We start from the raw sequence: 22586 nt of genomic DNA, 5'->3' as shown, positions 1-22586 counted from the left end.
CACTATTAAGACTATTAAGACAGCCCCCCTCCCTTCCCTCATATCAAACAATATATTAAGACACCGCACTCCCTCACACATTATAGCAACATACACCCCTTTTCCCTCACACATTATAGCAGGCCCTCTTCCCTATAGTTTAATATAAGCAGCCCCCTATAGTTTAAATAGTTTAATATAGAAAGCCTCCCCTAGAGTTTAATATAGGCAGTCCCCCTATAGTTTAGTATAGGGAGCCCCCACTATAGTTTAGAATAGACAGCCCCCACTTTAGTTTAGAATAGGCAGCCCCCTATAGTTTAAAATAGGCAGCCCCCCAATAGTTTAAAATAGGCAGCCCCCTATAGTTTAATATAGGCAGCCCCACCTATAGTTTAATATAGGTAGCCCCACCTGCAGTTTAATATATTCAGCCCCCCTATAGTTTAATATAGGCTGCCCCCCCCCCCCATAGTTCAGAATAGGCAGCATCCCCCATAATTTAGAATATTCAGATCCCCCATACTTTAGATAAGGCAGTGCCCCCATAGTTTAGAATAGGCAGCCCTGCTATAGTTTAAAATAGGCAGCCCACTCACTATAGCTTAATATAGACTGCACCCCTATAGATTACTATAGACAGCCCCCACTATAGTTTAATATAGGCAGCCCCCACTATACTTTAAAATTGGCAGCCCCCCATATAGATTAAAATAGGCAGCCCCCCCCGTAGTTTAGCATAGGCAGCCATCCCATATAGTTTAGAATAGGCAGCCCTCCATAGTATAGTATAGGCAGCCCCACCATAATTTAGAATAGACAGTCCCCTCCCATACTTTATAATAGGCAGCATCCCCCATAGTTCATATTAGGCAGCAAACCTTAGTTTATAATAGGCATCCCCTCATAGTTTAGTATAGGCAGCCCTCCAAATCATTTTGAATAGGCAGCTAGTCACTGCCCCATTGGAGCTTATAATATAAATCCCCTAACATACACACACACAGATTGAGAGAGACTAAGGGCAATTTAATAGAAGCCAATTAACCTACCAGTATGTTTTTGGAGTGTGGGAAGAAACCGGAGCACCCGGAGGAAACCCACGCAAACACGGGGAGAACATACAAACTCCACACAGATAAGGCCATGGTTGGGAATCAAACTCATGACCCAAGTGCTGTGAGGCAGAAGTGTTAACCACTAAGCCACCGTGCTGCCCACATAGCAAACCCACATAGTTTAGAATAGATAGCCCCCCAATGGTTTAGAAAATGTAGCCCCCTTACATTGTATTTAGAATAAGCAGCCCCTACCATAGTATTGAATAGGCAGCCCGCCCATATTTTAGAATAGGCAGCCCCACTATTAAGACTATTAAGACAGCCCCCCTCCCTTCCCTCATATCACAATATATTAAGATCCCCCAGTACCTCACACATTATACAACATACAACCCTTTTCCCTCACACATTATAGCAGCCCCCCTCCATATAGTTTAATATAGGCAGCCCCTGTATACTTTAATTTAGGAAGCCCCCCTATAATTAAATATAGGCTGCCCCTCTTTAGTTTAATATAGGCAGCCGTGCCCCCCAATAAGTTAAAATAAGCAGCTCCCCCTAGTAGTTTAGAATAGGCAGCCATTCCCCATAGTTTAGAATAGGCAGCCGCCCCCTTTTAGTTTAGAATAGGTAGTCCCCCTATAGTTTAGAACAGGCAGCCCCCCCCATATTTTAGAATAGGCAGCCTCTCATAGTTTAGTATAGCCAGCCCCTCATAGTTTAGTATAGGCAGCCCTCCCCATCATTTTGAATAGGCAGCTAGTCACTGCCCCATTGGAGCTTATAATCTAAATCCCCTAACATACACACACACAGATTGAGAGAGACTAAGGGCAATTTAATAGAAGCCACTTAACCTACCAGTATGTTTTTGGAGTGTGGGAGGAAACCGGAGCACCCGGAGGAAACCCACGCAAACACGGGGAGAACATACAAACTCCACACAGATAAGGCCATGGTTGGGAATCGAACTCATGACCCAAATGCTGTGAGGCAGAAGTGCTAACCACTAAGCCACCGTGCTGCCCACATAGCAAGCCCACATAGTTTAGAATAGATAGCCCCCCATAGTTTAGTATAGTCAGCCCCACGTAGTTTAATATAGGCATCCCCCCTATAGTTTAGAATAGGTAGCCCCTGTTATAGTTTAGAATATTCAGCCCCCCATATTTTAGTATAGGCAGCATTTCCCATAGGTTAGAATAGGCAGGTCTCCTGGCTACTCACTTACCTTTAATTGAGCAGGCCAGCATTGCTTCTCACATCAGGCAAATATAGTTTAGTATAGTCAACCCCCCATAGTTTAGTATAAGTAGCCCCCTTTAGTATACTCAGCCCCCCCATAGTTTAGTATAGGTAGCCCTCTTTAGTATACTCAGCCCCCTCATAGTTTAGTATAGGTAGCCCCCTTTAGTTTAGTATAGGTAGCCCCCCATATTTTAGTATAGGCAGCCCCCCATAGTTTAGAATAGTCAGCCCCTCCCATAGTTTAGAATAGGCAGCCCCTCCCATAGTTTAGAATAGACAGTACCCCCTATAGTTTAGAATAGGCAGCCCCCCCATAGTTTAGAATAGTCAGCCCCCCCTTCGTTTAGAAAAGGCAGGTCCCCCCCTACTCACTTATCTTTAATTGAGTTGGCTGGAGTCGCTCCTCACATCAGGCAGACACCCTCTGGCGAGAAAAAAAAATTAGATAACAAAAAAGCCATATATGAGGCGGCCTTTGGGAATCTTCCCGGTATGTCCTACGCCCAATTGGCCCCTGGTTAGGGGTTTTAAAAGTTCATTGGTTGCTTCCTAAACAGATCTTTCTATATTTACAGAAGGTTTAATATTAATATATACGACTCCTGTACATCGCTAAGGTAAGCGGGCCAAAATCCATTCTCATCGTAATTGTTGATGTCTTCACCAAAATTGAATGTAAAGTCTAGCAGGATACACCACAGTTCTTTATCCATATATCTAGATCTGCACTGCTCAACAAACTTGGAAAAGGTGGTAGCTAAAGGCCATGTACTTCTCATCATTGTTAAAAATATGGATCTTGCTTTATCACATTCCAGACCTCGCTGCTCTAGGTCCCTTGCAAAATGTGAAACAAACTGATAGAAAGCCTTATAAATGATGTAGTATGTGAGCTGAGTGCAAAGATATTGACATTTTCCCTGTAACTTCTCAGGAAGGTCACACTGTAACAGGGTCATCCCGTGTAACCATTCCTCCTTTCTGATACAGCCCTTTTTCTTAGGCTCTAGTAAATAGTTCAGAGCCAACATGTTCATATCTTGGGCTTCAATCCCAACTTCCTCACAAAACTCTTGTATGCCTTTGGGCCCAATAACGTCCTCCGATCCTGCGTACTCCTGAAACCAAGCCAGGCAGCGCTTCCTAGAAAACTGATCTATCCCTATTATTCTGCCGGCTTTTCTACATTTCTTTTGGTCCACTCCATCAGTAGAGGAGGATTTCCTTTTCCTTTTCCCCGGCATATCGCTGTGAGATGAAGTATGAGGAAACAGAAGTCTGTTTCCTTATGTCTCACTGGTCGGCCGAATGATCAGATTATTCTACTATCTATCCAACTTTGTTGCGTTCTAGAGATGCTGGAGAGCGGTCAGCAGACGTCTGTCCTCTCTCGCTGATCAACCAGAAGTGTGTAACTGTCATCATTTAAATGATGCACCTGGATTCTAAACTGCCAGTGAGTGGTCACATGACAGTATGAGAAAAACAAATCATTAAAGCTACAGTACACCTAATAAAAGGTGGTAGTGCCCCACCCCACAACTGGAGCGGCTACACGGCTACATGCAGCTGTATTTCCATATAAATTGATTTTATTAACTAACCTAATATGGCAGCGGAGGGAATGAGTTAGTGGAGTGAACAATCACAAACTGCCATTTCTTGATGGCAGCTTGTGATTGGTCCTCCCGCTCACATACCAGCCCTGTCCATGTTTTGGCTGGGGCTGTAAGAGGAGCAGATAAGTCATGAGAAATATGGTACATACTGGGATCTAGCTAGGAGAGACTAGGGGCTAGATCTACTAAGCTGCGGGTTTGAAAAAGTGGGGATGTTGCCTATAGCAACCAATCAGATTCTAGATATCATTTTGTAGAAGGTACTAAATAAATGAAAGCTAGAATCTGATTGGTTGCTATAGGCAACATCCCCACTTTTTGAAACCCGCAGCTTAGTAAATCTAGCCCTAGGTGGTAGAGCAGCTCTAAAGATACAAACACCTATGCACTATTATAATAAGGTGTAGTAAAATTAAATATAGAAAATATATTACTAAGAGTATAGAATGCTCCAACACTTGCATATTTATTTAGATGAATTAGGTACAGACTCAAGAACACAAGAGAAACATTGGGATATGTATTTGTCTCTTGTGCCCTAAAAGCACCACATACGTAGTGGAAAGTGTGTAATGTTATAATGAAACAGACACATTTTAAAAGCTGTGTGCAGGTAAGCCTTAAGTCCAGATAAAATAACATAGCATTTGATCATGTTAGGACTGACCAGAATGGGAAGACTTTGGCGTGAGTTGGTCAGCTTAACATATACTGCAATATGTGGAACTAACATTCCCTGTCTTTAATATAGAACAGTATTTAGTTCAGCATTAATTATGTGTTTGGAGAGTGCAGAGTATCCCTGTTTTTTTTGTCTACATATGTGTGTATATATATATATATATATATATATATATATATATATTAATAATGGAACCAACAAATAAACGTTCATATTATGCCACACAGTAGTGTCCCAGTTCAATTTATGCCACATTGTTCAATTTATGCCACAAATCATATTTTGCCACACAGTGATGCCCCCAAATCATATTATGTCATACAATAGTGCCCCAGTTCAATTTATGCCACAAATCATATTGTGCCCCACAATAATGTCTCCAAATCATATTATGTTACAAATTAGGCCCCAAAACAATATTATGCCACAGAGTAGTGCCCCCAAACAATATTATGCCACAGATTAATGCCCCCAAACAATATTATGCCACAGAGTACTGTCCCCAATTCATATTATGCCAAGAACAGGCTAACCCCCTGAAAAAAGGAACATTGTCAAGTTTGAAAAAAAAAGCAAAAAAAAAAATGACAATAAAATAAAGTAAATGTGACTTACCTTTACTTCATCTCCTCTCTGTGGTCGGCTGGGCTTGGCCCTCGCAGCTCCTGGATGCTGCCAGCATCGCAACGTCATGACGTGTGCAACTCTTGAAGGTGCACGTGACTTGCGCTTTACAAATTTTGGACATGGGTTGCTGCTTGTCTGGATCCTGCAATGTTGGGAGTCCTATCTGGAAAAAGAAAGGGTATATGACATTTAGAAAACTCCAACCAGCCTTGGCATTAAATAATTCACATTCACATTTAATAAGGGACAAGTGCAAGGAGGTATGGGCTTGGCTATGTAAGGTGCGCAGGTCGCTGTTCTCCCAGTTAGTCACCAGTGCAATGGAGTATGTAGAGGAATAGCAGAAGACCTGGGTACAATCCAGCAATGGCGAGGAACAAAAGGGAAAATACAGGAGAGTGGTCAGAGGTAGCCAAATTCAGGAACCACTCGGACAATATAGTACAGAATCACTTGAGCAGGAGGATAGTCACAAGACAAGCCAAGGGTCAGAATCCAAAACAGCAAACAATAGGAGCAGGGAACAGGACACAGGAACGCTGGAGATTGGTGACCCAAAATGCTGGCGAGGCATTGGTGAAAGTGGGGTCCTAATATAAGAGGAAGTGAGCCCTTGTAGAAGGAGAGTGATTTCTGAGCCACAAAACAAATGCCCCGATGCATAGCAATGGGACGCGGCTCGAATGCACATGCAGGTGCTGAATACGTAAGAGTGTCCCGTTGCTAGGCAACAGGATGCGAGAAGGAATTAAGACAGGGGTCCGTTCCCCGGCACCTAGGAGAAGTGCAAGGACGGCATCTGACATATTTACTGAGAGTAAGAAAGTCTTATGATTATGAAAATGCTTTCTACTGGTTTTAAATCACACTTAAAGGAATAACAGGTAAAATAAGGGTAAAAAAGAGTCTACTGTATAAAACGTTACTACTAGTAATGATGTCTTCTCATGGTTATCAATATTTTCATGCATCATAATTGGGGATAACCCAAAACACTATCTGTTACTGTAAAAGAATAGAGGGTATCCTGAACACATGACAGTTTTAAAGTGTTAGACTTCATGGTTTACACCTGAAATTTGCAAGTTTGAAAGTTTTTGTTAATTATTCAGTGCAGACTTGTATTCCAAGTTTTGTAACCTATAAAACTGTGCTGCTTGTGCCATATTAAAGGGGATTCACTAATTCAAACTGTTTTCCCTTTTTTCCTTCACTCATATATGCCCCCCAGACTTCTAGTTGATCTTTTTATATGCACTTTCCTAGCTCCCAGGGTGCATGGTAATAGAACTGATAGCTCTACAGACCCACATCCCCCTAGTGACCCCATCTGCCGTCACCGGGGTCGGGTCTGTACTTGAGTAATGCTGGATGCGTTACAGGGTGTGCAGTGCATATGGACTTATGAGCTCAGGGTGCACTTTAACTTTTCCTTGACTTGTGTCCAGAGTGATTCAGGAAGGCAGAGCCGGATTAAAGGTGGACAGAGGCCATCTGCTCTTAGGGAGACCTGGTGTCCACTGTCTTACTTCTCCCTTCTCATTTGTCTTCCACTCATCGTTCGTCCTGTCCTGACTGTCTGTGTGACATGTGTCTAATCTACAAGGCCAAAATGGAACTACCACACTGCTAAAACACCCACCCACTGGTGAAAAGACAACTGTGAAAATAATAAAAAGAAGATAAAGTCCCAAGGGTGAGACATTGAACACGCAACCCATGTGAGGAATTCTGAATTTTCCTGTTGCAGAAAGTTGCCATCATGTTGTCCACATAATGGTGACTAAGCCAATCTACCTGAAGAATATGAGCTCCAGGAATACCGACCACTGATAAGCCTTTTAAATGTATTTTTACCAAATGGATTCTCTGTCTCAAACAACATTGATGTACTTCCATTTCCATCTGACTTTGCAATGTAAGGCATTTCTATTAAGTTGTCCAGAAGCAGTTAAAACATTTTACCCTGGATCTGAGGGCAGAGAGCGCTTTTAAATGCAGGTCTCTTCTCATGGAGCTGAGCCAAAGTCCCCGGGGTGTAATGACCCAAGCAATGAGCTCCTCATCACTGGGCATCTGATGGGTTGTGAAACAAAGGTATTGTCACGCCAATAGGGTTTCTGGGATCCGTCTTGGGACGAAGGGTCCTGAGACAGGGATGAAGTGGAAACTAGGAGGCTGGATGAAGATCTTGCTCAGAAAGAGAGTATGTGCTCTTTTTGTATATGCCAGATGTCAGGAGGAGGAATGCTGGACTGGATTCCACATTGGAATAAGCAACTGGAATCTGGACTTGGTGGACTGGAACCTGGACATAGGAACAGAGGGACTGAACCCACGAACAGAGACTCAGTACCCGCAAGGATCCAGAAACTCAGAAGACTATAGTACCAAAACTGGGACTGAGAAGGCTCAGAACTCAGGCACCGGATTATCAGGGGTGACCACCTCCTGAGCTGTATAAGCTTGGAACTGGCCCCGGGTAACTCAGAACCTGCATCAAACCTGGATCTTGAAGCCGATACACAGAGACACAGAGATGGAAGAAGTTTAAAGACTCAGAGCAGTAACCTACTAAGAGCAGAAGCGAATAAGAAGGACATGGAGGGATTTGTATCGAGGTTACTCTAAGGATTAAGTTATGTACCTTTTGCCAAAATCTGACCATCTTAGGACAAGACCACTAAATGTGTAACAAAGAGCCTTCTTGCCCACAGGACCTCCAACAGGAATTGGGTGCATCTGGGAATATAGCTTTGAGATGAGTGGGGACCAGGTACCATCTATAAAGTAGCTTATACGCATTCTCTTTAGTCCTCACGAAAATAGAGCTTTTAGCGATTCGGGTCCTGATTTCGTCCCAATCATCAATTTCTAGTTAAATTCCCAAGTCTTCTTTCCACTTCAGCTCGTATCGATCCTTAATAGGTTGATGAAATGCCACAAGACTATAAAATGTTGAAATTAAACCGGTCGGTTGAGACCTATTCTGACAAAAAGTTTCCAAAGGGGTTAATTGGTAGAGTGTTTTAAACGCTAAGAGAGATTGAAATAAATGCCTTAGTTGAAGATATTAATAGAAACATTTATGGGGGATGTTGTGTATTCTCTGCAAATCTGCAAATTCCGTAAAGATTTGCATGGGTGCGATATCTGTCATAAACCAGAGCCCGCGATTAAACCAGTATTGAGAAAAGGATTTTGGCTGTCCAGGGGGAAAGGACGGGTTGTTCCACAATGGAAACATAATTTCAGGATTAGCTAATAATTGAAAGGCGCGAGTACTATAGTCCCAAATCTGGAGGGAGAAACGAGTAGAAGATGGAAGCAAAAGGAGTGGTGGACGATGTTTAATTGGAATCCACAAAAGGGTGTATGGCGAAAGCAACTGTATGGTATTTGCCTCTATGTCAGCCCATAGCCTAGTGTTATGTGCGTATTGTCGCTAACCAATAACGATTGTCGAACCTCGAGTTGTGTTTCCAAAGCACAAAGATTTATTCGCAAATAGTAGAATAAATATGTTCAAGCGAAGTAATAGTAAATACAGCCATTACTTATCGCAGGCGCTCTGGATCCAGTGCAGTCATTCAATCCTGAAGTCTGAGGACAAGATGTCTGCACTCTGGATCACAAGCTGCTGCTTATATACACAATCAAATACAGTAATACAATGAAGATGGTATAGCTTGCATCTATTGGTCCGGGTCTCAGGAATGTCCAAGGGGTCGTCAATCATTGGCTGGTTCATCCTAAGGAATCCAAAGGAGGGGGTCATCTCTGCAGGGGGTATGCTCTGCTCTTCCCGCCAGGATTCCTTAGTCTTAAGTAGTTCATAATTCCCTATCATTCATAACTTGCGTATGCACTCTGCGATTCCCTCGCAGAGTGAACCAAACAGTAGGATATGTAACAAGGTTCATTATGATACCACTCATGATGTTATTCCTTTAACCCGTTCCGTGTATTTCACTAATATGCATGTAACTCTGATATAAAATATAAATACTACTATATTTCGACATAACTGACTATGTGTTGCAACTACCATTAATGTGTACTATTTTATAAGTATGCGTGTTTGTGCGAATGTATGGTAAAAGACCAATTACTGTTGCTGCCACGTGTAGTGGATGCGTACGCCCTTTTACGCCGTAGCGTGCCCTTGTACATCGATGCGTACCGTATGCATCTTTTCAGACAAAGACAACCAAGTTTGCTAGACTTTAATTGAAATGACTTTATCCAATTTGCTGACTTCGACACTAGTGAAGGCGAAGAGTGAAATAGAACTAGCTGGGTCAGGTGTGCAGCAATGTAGTACTTAGAAATATTTGGAAGACCCAGTCCACCCTCCAAGGTCCGACGATGAAGCGTGCGAGCTTGGACCCGTGGTCGTTTACCTGCCCAAACAAACTGCGCAACTTGTTTCTGAAGGGTTTTAAGTGCCAATGAGGGGACCCGCTTAGGGACCGTCTGAAATAGATAGAGAATTTGTGCTATTAGATTCATCTTTACCGCTGTCATGCGACCTAACCAAGAGATATATAGCTTATCCCATTTCTCAAGGTCTTGTTTAAGAACACTCAAGAGCCAAGGAAAATTAGCTGTATATAGCTGACTGCATTGACTTGTCAAGTAGATTCCCAAATATTTCAGTTTGTCTGGTTGCCATCTAAAATTCGTTTGCTGTTTCAGAGATTCCAGAAGGTGGGGCGTTAAGTTAAGAGACAGGATTTCAGATTTGTCCATATTGATTTTAAAGTTAGACAACTAAGTTCTTTCTGTATGGAAAGGAGGGAGGTAAGGGGTCACTGTCAGTAAGACATCATCCGCATATAAGGAGATCTTATAATCGGTTTTGACCGCTTGGATTCCTGTGATTGCTTCATTGGTCTGAACTCGAGAGGCTAAAGGTTCCATCATTAGGGCGAACAATAGAGGGGAGAGCGGACATCCTTGTCGAGTGCCATTAGCAATTTGTGACACCGGCGATGCAGCTCCATTAGCCCATACAGTAGCAGAGGTATTGAAGTACAAAGAAGCTAGCCTAGTCATAAATTGACCTTTAAAGCCCATTACCTCAAGAGTGGCTCTCATGAAGGGCCAGGAGACCCTGTCAAAGGCCTTTTCTGCGTCGAGGGAGACCACCAGAGCAGGGGTGTGCTTCGAGTTAGCTGCTTCAATGAGATTGATTGCTCGCCTTGTATTGTCCGATCCCTGTCGAGCAGGAATAAATCCCACCTGGTCAGGATGGACCAGGGCAGGGATCACTTGAGCCAGCCTGTTCGCAAGTAGTTTAGCAAATAGTTTTAGGTCTACATTCAGCAGCGAGATAGGTCTGTAGCTCTCACATTAACTAGGTTCACCACCTTCCTTAGCTATAACAATGACATGTGCTCTGGTGGTATCCCTCTCGAAGCTCTCCCCATTTTGCACTGCCCTGAAAAGTGAAAGAAGCATCAGTGCCATATCAGGCGCAAATTTTTTATAATACGATGCAGTGAGCCCATCTGGTCCTGGTGCGGCCGAGTTTCTAAGTGACTTGATAGTCTCCTTTATCTCTTTCATCGTAATGTCCACGTTGAGTATCGACAACTGTGCTTCCGTGAGACAGGCAGCCCCGCTTTCATTTTAAAATTGGCAGCCACCCGTATAGTTTAAAATAAGCAGCCCCTGTGTAGTTTAATATAGGCATCCCCCTAATTTTAGTGTGGGCAGTCCCCACCCCCATAGTTTAGAACAGACAGCCATCCCTCATAGTTTAGAATAGACAGCTCACCCCATAGTTTAGAGTAAGCAGCCCACCATAGTTTGGAATATGCAGCACCCTCCACATATTTTAGAATATGGCAGTATCCCCCATAAATTAGAATATTCAACATCCCCCTAGTGCAGAATAGACAGCCCACTTAAAGTTTAATATAGGCAACCCCCCTATAGTTTAGTATAGGCAGCTCCCCCCATAGATTAGAATAGGAGGCCATTCCCCATAGCTTAGAATAGGCAGAATCCCCCATAGTTTAGAATATGCAGCCCCCACCATAGTTTTGAATAGGGAGCCACCCCATAGTTTAGCATCGGCAACCCCACTATAAAGACAGCGCCCCTTCCTTCCCTCATATCACACAATATATTAAGACCTCCCCACTCCCTCATACATTATAGGAACATGCACATTATAGCAGGCCCTCCTCACTATAGATTTATATAAGCAGCCCCCCTATAATTTAAATAGATTAAAATAGAATGCCTCCCCTATAGTTTAATATAGGCAGCCTCCCTATAGGTTACAATAGGCAGCCCCCCCCATAGTTTAGAATAGGCAGCACCATCCATAGCTTAGAATAGGCAGCTGCCATAGATTATAATAGGCAGCCCTTCCACAGTTTAGAATATTCAGCGCCCTTATAGTTTAGAAAAGGGAGACCCTCCCATAGTTTAGAGTTTGCAGTCCCCCCCATATAGTTTAAAATAGGCAACATCCCCCATAGTTTAGAATAGGCAGGAAACCATAGTCTAGAATATTGAGCCCCCCCATAGTTTAGAAATGGTTGACCCCCATAGTTTATAATAGGCAGCCCCCCATAGTTTAGAATAGCCAACCACCCCTCACAGTATAGAATAGACAGCCCCCCTATGGTTTAGAATAGGCAGCCCCCCCATAGTTTATAATAGGCTGTCCCCCCATAGTTTTGAAAAGCCAGTATCCTCCATAATTTAGAATAGGCAGCCTTCTCCCATACTTTACAATAGGAAACATCCACCATACTTTATAACAGGCAGCAAACCAAAGTTTTGATTAGGCAGCCCACGCACAGTTTAGAATAGGCAACCCACCAGAGTTTGGAATATGCAGCACCCTCAACATATTTTAAAATAAGGAAGTATACCCCATAATTTAGAATATGCAACATCCCCATAGTTTAGAATAGGCAGCCCCCCATAGTTTAGAATAGGCAGCCCTCCATAGTTTAGTATAGGCAGCCCCAACATAGTTTAGAGTAGGCATCCCCCCATAGTTTAGTATAGGCAGCCCTCCCATAGTTTAGAATAGGCAGCCCCCCCATAGTTTAGTATAGGCTGCCCTCCCATAGTTTAGAATAGGCACCCCCCCCATAGTTTAAAATAGGCATCCCCCCATAGTTTAGAATAGGCAGCCCACATACAGTTTAATATAGGCAGTCCCCTATAGGTTAATATAGGAAGCATTATTATAGTTTAATATAGGCAGCCACTCTATAGTTAATATAGGCATTACCCTATAGTTTAATATAGACAATTCCTCTTTAGTTTAATATAGGCAGCCACCCCATAGTTCAGTATAGGCAGCTTCCCCATAGATTAGAATAGGATGCAATTCCCCATAGTTTAGAATAGGCAGCCCCAGCCATAGTTTAGAATAGGCAGCCCCAGCCATAGTTTAGAATAGGCAGACGCCATAGATTAAAATATGCAGCCCTCCCACTTTTTAGAATATGCAGCCCCCTGATAGTTTAGAAAAGGGAGTCCCCCCATAGTTTAGAATAGGCAGCCATCCCCCATAGTTTAGAATAGGCAGCAAACCATAGATAAGAAAATTGAGCCCCTTCATATTTTAGAAATGGTAGCCCCCCATAGTTCAAATTAGGCAGCCCCCCCATAGTTTAGAATAGGCAGCCCCCCCATAGTTTAGAATAGCCAGCATCCCCCATAGTTTATTATAGGCAGCCCTCCTGTACTGTAATATAGGAAGCCCCCCTATTAATTAATATAGACAGCCACCTCTATTGTTTAATATAGGCAGCCCTCCTATAATTTAATATAGGCAGCCCACTCCCTATAGCTTAATATAGGCTGCCCTCCTATAGTTTACTATAGACAGCCCCCCTTTAGTTTAGTATAGGCAGCTCTCCCCATAGATTCGAATAGGAAGCCATTACCCATAGCTTAGAATAGGCAGCATCCCCCATAGTTTAGAATACGCAGCCCCCCCATAGTTTAGTATAGGCAGCCCTCCCATAGTTTAGAATAGGCAGGCCCCCCATAGTTTAAAATAGGCATCCCCCATAGTTTAGAATAGGCAGCTCACATACAGTTTAATATAGGCAGTCCCCTATAGGTTAATATAGGAAGCATTATTATAGTTTAATATAGGCAGCCACTCTATAGTTAATATAGGCATTACCCTATAGTTTAATATAGACAATTCCCCTTTAGTTTAGTATAGGCAGCTCTCCCCATAGATTAGAATAGGAAGCCATTACCCATAGCTTAGAATAGGCAGCATCCCCCATAGTTTAGAATATGCAGCCCCCACCAAAGTTTTGAACAGGGACCCCCCACTCCCTCACACACTATAGCAGGCCCTCCTCCTCATAGTCTAATATAATATATATAATTTAAATTAGTTTAATATAGAATGCCACCCCATATAGTTTAATATAGGCAGCCCCCTCTATAGTTTAGAATAGTCTGCCCTCATAGTTTAGAATAGTCTGCCCCTCATAGTTTAGAATAGGCAGCCTCCCATAGTTTAGAATAGGCAGCTCTTCCACCCATAGTTTCGAATACGTAGATTCCCCATAATTTATAATAGGCAGCGCCTCCACAGTACAGAATAGGTAGCCCCACATAGATTAGAATAGGCATCTTTTCCAGTGATAGTTCAGAATAGACAGACCCCCCATAGATTAATATAGGCAGCCCTCCCTATTGTTTAATATAGAGAGCCCTCCCTATTGTTTAATATAGGAAGCCCTCCCTATAGTTTAATGTAGGCGCCCCCCTATAGTTTAATATAGGCAGCTCCCCTATAGATTAATATAGGCTTCCCCCCATAGTTTAGTATAGGCAGCCCTGCCCCCCCATAGTTTAGAAAACGAAGCCCCCCTATAGTTTAGTATAGGCAAAATCCCCAATAGTTTAGAATAGGCAGCATCCCCATACTTAAGAATTAGCAACCCACCCACAGTTTAGAATAGGCAGCCCCCCCCCCCTCACATAGTTTAGAATAGGCAGAATCCCCCATAGTTTAAAATAGACAGCCTCCCCCCCATAGTTTATAGTAGCCAGCCCCCTCCATAGTTTAGAATAGGCAGGCCCCCATTGAAAAAAATAGGCAGCCCCCCACATAGTTTAGAATATGTAGCTATACCCTTAGTTTAGAATAGGCAGCCCCCTCCCATATTTTGCAATAAGCAAAATCACACATAGTTTAGAATAGGTAGCAAACCATAGTTTAGAATATTGAGCCCCCTCCATAGTTTATAAAAGGTAGCCCCCCTCATAGTTTAGAATAGTCACCCCCCTATAGTTTAGAATAGGCGGTACCCCCATAGTTTAGAATAGCCAGCATTCCCCATAGTTTAGAATAGGCAGCCCCCTCCCATACGTTACAATAGGCATCTAACCATAGTTTAGAAATGGTAGCCACCCAACATTGTGTTTGGCATAGGCAGCCTCCACCATATTTTTGAATAGGCAGCCCAGCCATAGTTAGAATAGGCAGACCCCCCGTAGTTTAGAAAAGAAAGCCCACCATAATTTAGTATAGGCAGCCCCCCCATAGTTTAGTATAGGCAGCCCCACTGTTAAGGAAGCCCCCCTTTCATTTTAAAATTAGCAGCCCCCCGTATAGTTTAAAATAGGCAGCCCCTCTGTAGTTTAATGTAGGCAGCCCCCACCCCCATAGTTTAGAACAGACAGCCATGCCTCATAGTTTAGAATAGGCAGCCCACCCCATAGTTTAGAGTAAGCATAGTTTGGAATATGCAGTACCCTCCATATATTTTAGAATATGGCAGAATTCCCCATAAATTAGAATATGCAACATTCCCATAGTTTAGAAAAGGCAGACCCCCCTAGTTTAAAATGGACAGACCCCCTATAGTTTAATATAGGCAGCCCACTCACTATAGCTTAATATAGACTGCACCCCTATAGTTTAATATAGGCAGCCCCCCATTGTAGTTTAATATAGGCAGCCCCTCCAATAGTTTAGAATAGGCAGCCCCCACTATAGTTTAGAATAGGCAGCCCCTCCATAGTTTAGAATAGGCAGACCCCCATAGTTTAGAATAGGCAGCGCTTCCACCCATAGTTTAGAAAACGCAGCACACCCATAATTTAGAATAGGCAGCCCCTCCACAGTAAACAATAGGTAGCTCCCCATAGCTTAGAATAGGCATCCCTTCCACTGATAGTTCAGAATAGGCAGTACCACCATAGTTTAGAATAGGCAGCCGCACCCATACCTTAATATAGGCAGCCCTCCCCATAATTCAATATAGGCAACATCTCTATAGTATGATATAGGCGGCCCCATTATAGATTAATATAGGCTGCCTCCCCCCATAGTTTAGCATGGGAAGCTCTGCCCCCCATAGTTTAGAATAGACAGCCCCTCTATAGTTTAGTATAGGCCGAATCCCCTATAGTTTAGAATAGACAGCATCCCCCATAAGTTAGAATATGCAACCCCCGATAGTTTAGAAAAGGAAGCCCCCCTATAGTTTAGTATAGGCAGCTCCCCCCATAGATTAGAATAGAAAAAGCCATTCTCCATAGCTTAGAATAGGCAGCATCCCCCATAGGTTAGAATAAGCAGTCCCCCTATAGTTTACCAAGGCAACCCCTCTATAGTTTAGAATAGGCAGTCTCACCCTATAGGTTAGAATAGACAGCCATCCCCCATAGTATAGAATAGGCAGCCCCCCATAGTATAAAATAGGCAGCCCCACTATAGTTTAGAATAGGCAGTCTCACCCTATAGGTTAGAATAGACAGCCCCAAATAGTTTAGAAAAGGGAGTCCCCCCATAGATTAGAGTATGCAGTACCCACACATAGTTTAGAATAGGCAGCCCCCTCCCCCAAAGATTACAATAGGTAACATCACCCATCGTTTAGAATAGGCAGCAAACCATAGTTTAGAATATTGAGCCCCCCCCCATAGTTTAGAAATGGTAGCCCCTCATAGTTCAGAATAGTCAGCCCCCCCATAGTTTAGAATAGGCAGCTCCCCCATAGTTTAGAATTGGCAGCCCCCCTCATAGTTTAGAATAGGCAGCCCCACCATAATTTAGAATAGGCAGACCCACTATTAAGACAGCCCCCCTCCCTTCCCTCATATCAAACAATATATTAAGACACCCCACTACCTCAAACATTATAGCAACATACACCCCTTTTCCCTCACACATTTTAGCAGGCCCTCTTCCCTATGGTTTAATATAAGCAGCCCCCTATAGTTTAAATAGTTTAATATAGAAAGCCTCCCCTAGAGTTTAATATAGGCAGTCCCCCTATAGTTTAGTATAGGGAGCCCCCACTATAGTTTAGGATAGGCAGCCCCCACATTAGTTTAGAATAGGAAGCCCCCTATAGTTTAAAATAGGCAGCCCCCTATAGTTTAAAATAGGCAGCCCCCTATAGTTTAATATAGACAGCCCCACCTATAGTTTAATATAGGTAGCCCCACCTATAGTTTAATATGTGCAGCCCCCCTATAGTTTAATATAGGCTACCCCCCCCCATAGTTTAGAATAGGCAGCATCCCCATAAGTTAGAATATTCAGCTCCCCCATAGTTTAGATAAGGCAGCGTCCCCATAGTTTAGAATAGGCAGCCCTGCTATAGTTTAAAATAGGCAGCCCACTCACTATAGCTTAATATAGACTGCACCCCTATAGATTACTATAGACAGCCCCCACTATAGTTTAATATAGGCAGCCCCCACTATAGTTTAAAATTGGCAGCCCCCCGTATAGATTAAAATAGGCAGCCCCCCCCCGTAGTTTAGCATAGGCAGCCATCCCATATAGTTTAGAATAGGCAGCCCCTCATAGTTTAAAACAAGAAGCTCCCCCATAGTTTAGAATAGGCAGCCCTCCATAGTATAGTATAGGCAGCCCCATCATAATTTAGAATAGACAATCCCCTTCCATACTTTATAATATGCAGCATCCCCCAGAGTTCATAATAGGCAGCAAACCTTAGTTTATAATAGGCAGCCCCCCCATAGTTTAGAAAATGTAGCCCCCTCACATTGTATTTAGAATAAGCAGCCCCTACCATAGTATTGAATAGGCAGCCCGCCCATAATTTTAGAATAGGCAGCCCCACTATTAAGACTATTAAGACAGCCCCCCTCCCTTCCCTCATATCACAATATATTAAGATCCCCCAGTACCTCACACATTATACAACATACAACCCTTTTCCCTCACACATTATAGCAGCCCCCCTCCATATAGTTTAATATAGGCAGCCCCTGTATACTTTAATTTAGGAAGCCCCCCTATAATTAAATATAGGCTGCCCCTCTTTAGTTTAATATAGGCAGCCGTGCCCCCCAATAAGTTAGAATAGGCAGCTCCCCCCAGTAGTTTAGAATAGGCAGCCATTCCCCATAGTTTAGAATAGGCAGCCGCCCCCTTTTAGTTTAGAAAAGGTAGTCCCCCTATAGTTTAGAACAGGCAGCCCCCCCATATTTTAGTATAGGCAGCCTCTCATAGTTTAGTATAGCCAGCCCCTCATAGTTTGGTATAGGTAGCCCTCCCCATCATTTTGAATAGGCAGCTAGTCACTGCCCCATTGGAGCTTATAATCTAAATCCCCTAACATACACACACACAGATTGAGAGAGACTAAGGGTAATTTAATAGAAGCCACTTAACCTACCAGTATGTTTTTGGAGTGTGGGAGGAAACCGGAGCACCCGGAGGAAACCCACGCAAACACGGGGAGAACATACAAACTCCACACAGATAAGGCCATGGTTGGGAATCGAACTCATGACCCAAATGCTGTGAGGCAGAAGTGCTAACCACTAAGCCACCATTCTGCCCACATAGCAAGCCCACATAGTTTAGAATAGATAGCCCCCCCATAGTTTAGTATAGTCAGCCCCACGTAGTTTAGTATAGGCAGCCCCCCTATAGTTTAATATAGGCATCCCCCTATAGTTTAGAATAGGCAGCCCCTGTTATAGTTTAGAATATTCAGCCCCCCATATTTTAGTATAGGCAGCATTTCCCATAGGTTAGAATAGGCAGGTCTCCTGGCTACTCACTTACCTTTAATTGAGCAGGCCAGCATTGCTTCTCACATCAGGCAAATATAGTTTAGTATAGTCAACCCCCCCATAGTTTAGTATAAGTAGCCCCCTTTAGTATACTCAGCCCCCCATAGTTTAGTGTAGGTAGCCCCCTTTAGTTTAGTATAGGTAGCCCCCCATATTTTAGTATATGCAGCCCCCTCATAGTTTAGTATAGGCAGCCCCCCCATAGTTTAGAATAGTCAGACCCTCCCATAGTTTAGAATAGGGAACCCCCAATAGTTTAGAAAAGGAAGCCCCCCTATAGTTTAATGTTTAATGTAGGCAGCCCACTCCCTATAGCTTAATATAGACTGCACCCCTATAGTTTACTATAGACAACCCCCACTATAGTTTAATATCGGCAGTACCCTTTCAGTTTAAAATTGGCAGTCCACCGTATAGATTAAAATAGGTATCCTCCCTATAGTTTAGTATAGGCAGCTCCCCCCCATACATTAGAATAGAAAGCCATTCTCCATAGCTTAGAATAGGCAGCATCCCCCATAGGTTAGAATAAGCAGTCCCCCTATAGTTTACCAAGGCAACCCCTCTATAGTTTAGAATAGGCAGTCTCACCCTATAGGTTAGAATAGACAGCCATCCCACATAGTATAGAATAGGCAGCCCCCCATAGTATAAAATAGGCAGCCCCACTATAGTTTAGAATAGGCAGTCTCACCCTATAGGTTAGAATAGACAGCCCCCAATAGTTTTGAAAAGGGAGTCCCCCCATAGATTAGAATATGCAGTACCCACACATAGTTTAGAATAGGCAGCCCCCTCCCAAAGATTACAATACGTAACATCACCCATAGTTTAGAATAGGCAGCAAACCATAGTTTAGAATATTGAGCCCCCCCCCCCCCATAGTTTAGAAATGGTAGCCCCTCATAGTTCAGAATAGTCATCCCCCCACATAGTTTAGAATTGGCAGCCCCCCTCATAGTTTAGAATAGGCAGCCCCACCATAATTTAGAATAGGCAGACCCACTATTAAGACTATTAAGACAGCCCCCCTCCCTTCCCTCATATCAAACAATATATTAAGACACCGCACTCCCTCACACATTATAGCAACATACACCCCTTTTCCCTCACACATTATAGCAGGCCCTCTTCCCTATAGTTTAATATAAGCAGCCCCCTATAGTTTAAATAGTTTAATATAGAAAGCCTCCCCTAGAGTTTAATATAGGCAGTCCCCCTATAGTTTAGTATAGGGAGCCCCCACTATAGTTTAGAATAGGCAGCCCCCTATAGTTTAAAATAGGCAGCCCCCCAATAGTTTAAAATAGGCAGCCCCCTATAGTTTAATATAGGCAGCCCCACCTATAGTTTAATATAGGTAGCCCCACCTATAGTTTAATATATTCAGCCCCCCTATAGTTTAATATAGGCAGCCCCCCTCATAGTTTAGAATAGGCAGCCCCACCATAATTTAGAATAGGCAGACCCACTATTAAGACAGCCCCCCTCCCTTCCCTCATATCACAATATATTAAGATCCCCCACTACCTCACACATTATACAACATGCACCCCTTTTCCCTCACACATTATAGCAGGCCCCCTCCATATAGTTTAATATAGGCAGCCCCTGTATACTTTAATTTAGGAAGCCCCCTATAATTAAATATAGGCTGCCCCTCTTTAGTTTAATATAGACAGCCGTGCCCCCCAATAAGTTAGAATAGGCAGCTCCCCCCAGTAGTTTAGAATAGGCAGCCATTCCCCATAATTTAGAATAGGCAGCCGCCCCCTTTTAGATTAGAATAGGTAGTCCCCCTATAGTTTAGAACAAGCAGCCCCCCCATATTTTAGTATAGGCAGCCTCTCATAGTTTAGTATAGCCAGCCCCTCATAGTTTAGTATAGGCAGCCCTCCCCATCATTTTTAATAGGCAGCTAGTCACTGCGCCATTGGATCTTATAATCTAAATCCCCTAACATACACACACACACAGATTGAGAGAGACTAAGGGCAATTTAATAGAAGCCACTTAACCTACCAGTATGTTTTTGGCGTGTGGGAGGAAACCGGAGCACCCGGAGGAAACCCACGCAAACACGGGGAGAACATACAAACTCCACACAGATAAGGCCATGGTTGGGAATCGAACTCATGACCCAAGTGCTGTGAGGCAGAAGTGCTAACCACTAAGCCACTGTGCTGCCAACATAGCAAGCCCACATAGTTTAGAATAGATAGCCCCCCCATAGTTTAGTATAGTCAGCCCCACGTAGTTTAGTATAGGCAGTCCCCCTATTGTTTAGTATAGGCAGCCCCCTATAGTTTAATATAGGCATCCCCCTATAGTTTAATATAGGCAGCCTCTGTTATAGTTTAGAATATTCAGCCCCCCATATTTTAGTATAGGCAGCATTTCCCATAGGTTAGAATAGGCAGGTCTCCTGGCTACTCACTTACCTTTAATTGAGCAGGCCAGCATTGCTTCTCACATCAGGCAAATATAGTTTAGTATAGTCAACCCCCCCATAGTTTAGTATAAGTAGCCCCCTTTAGTATACTCAGCCCCCCATAGTTTAGTATAGGTAGCCCCCTTTAGTTTAGTATTGGTAGCCCCCCATATTTTAGTATATGCAGCCCCCTCATAGTTTAGTATAGGCAGCACCCCCCATAGTTTAGAATAGTCAGCCCCTCCCATAGTTTAGAATAGGCAACCCCCCATAGTTTAGAAAAGGAAGCCCCCTAAAGTTTAATGTTTAATGTAGGCAGCCAACTCCCTATAGCTTAATATAAACTGCACCCCTATAGTTTACTATAGACAACCCCCACTATAGTTTAATATAGGCAGCCCCCACTATACTTTAAAATTGGCAGCCCCCCATATAGATTAAAATAGGCAGCCCCCCCCCCGTAGTTTAGCATAGGCAGCCATCCCATATAGTTTAGAATAGGCAGCCCCCTATAGTTTAATATAGGCTGCCCCCTCCCCCCATAGTTTAGCATGGGAAGCCCTGCCCCCCATAGTTTAGAATAGACAGCCCCTCTACAGTTTAGTATAGGCCGAATCCCCTATAGTTTAGAATAGACAGCATCCCCCATAAGTTAGAATATGCAACCCCCGATAGTTTAGAAAAGGAAGCCCCCCTATAGTTTAATGTAGGCAGCCCACTCCCTATAGTTTAATATAGACTGCACCCCTATAGTTTACTATAGACAACCCCCACTATAGTTTAATATCGGCAGAACCCTTTCAGTTTAAAATTGGCAGTCCACCGTATAGATTAAAATAGGTATCCTCCCTATAGTTTAGTATAGGCAGCTCCCCCCCATAGATTAGAATAGTAAGCCATTCTCCATAGCTTAGAATAGGCAGCATCCCCCATAGGTTAGAATAAGCAGTCCCCCTATAGTTTACCAAGGCAACCCCTCTATAGTTTAGAATAGGCAGTCTCACCCTATAGGTTAGAATAGACAGCCATCCCCCATAGTATATAATAGGCAGCCCCCCATAGTATAAAATAGGCAGCCCCACTATAGTTTAGAATAGGTAGTCTCACCCTATAGGTTAGAATAGACAGCCCCCAATAGTTTTGAAAAGGGAGTCCCCCATAGATTAGAATATGCAGTACCCACACATAGTTTAGAATAGGCAGCCCCCTTCCAAAGATTACAATAGGTAACATCACCCATAGTTTAGAATAGGCAGCAAACCATAGTTTAGAATATTGAGCCCCCCCATAGTTTAGAAATGGTAGCCCCTCATAGTTCAGAATAGTCATCCCCCCCATAGTTTAGAATTGCCAGCCCCCACCATAGTTTAGAATAGGCAGCCCCATCATAATTTAGAATAGGCAGACCCACTATTAAGACTATTAAGACAGTCCCCCTCCCTTCCCTCATATCAAACAATATATTAAGACACCGCACTCCCTCACACATTATAGCAACATACACCCCTTTTCCCTCACACATTATAGCAGGCCCTCTTCCCTATAGTTTAATATAAGCAGCCCCCTATAGTTTAAATAGTTTAATATAGAAAGCCTCCCCTAGAGTTTAATATAGGCAGTCCCCCTATAGTTTAGTATAGGGAGCCCCCACTATAGTTTAGGATAGGCAGCCGCCACTTTAGTTTAAAATAGGCAGCCCCCTATAGTTTAAAATAGGCAGCCCCCCAATAGTTTAAAATAGGCAGCCCCCTATAGTTTAATATAGGCAGCCCCACCTATAGTTTAATATAGGTAGCCCCACCTGCAGTTTAATATATTCAGCCCCCCTATAGTTTAATATAGGCTGCCCCCCCCCATAGTTCAGAATAGGCAGC

General features: G+C 43.2%; 1 long non-coding RNA gene across 1 annotated transcript in view; it reads right to left on the bottom strand.

Moving 5' to 3' along the window:
• Positions 1-5207: 5207 nt before the first annotated feature.
• The window catches only part of LOC142150179 (uncharacterized), a 140847-nt gene continuing 123468 nt past the window's right edge, over positions 5208-22586 (bottom strand). Inside the window, exon 7 of the long non-coding RNA XR_012691060.1 lies at positions 5208-5379. This is a non-coding gene — a long non-coding RNA (uncharacterized LOC142150179). The remainder of the gene's footprint in view (positions 5380-22586) is intronic.

This window comes from Mixophyes fleayi, chromosome 4, assembly GCF_038048845.1.
Source record: "Mixophyes fleayi isolate aMixFle1 chromosome 4, aMixFle1.hap1, whole genome shotgun sequence".
NCBI classification, from domain to species: domain Eukaryota; kingdom Metazoa; phylum Chordata; class Amphibia; order Anura; family Limnodynastidae; genus Mixophyes; species Mixophyes fleayi.
The sequence above is the reverse complement of the archived record's forward strand: the minus strand, read 5'-3'. Positions and strand labels throughout refer to the sequence as shown.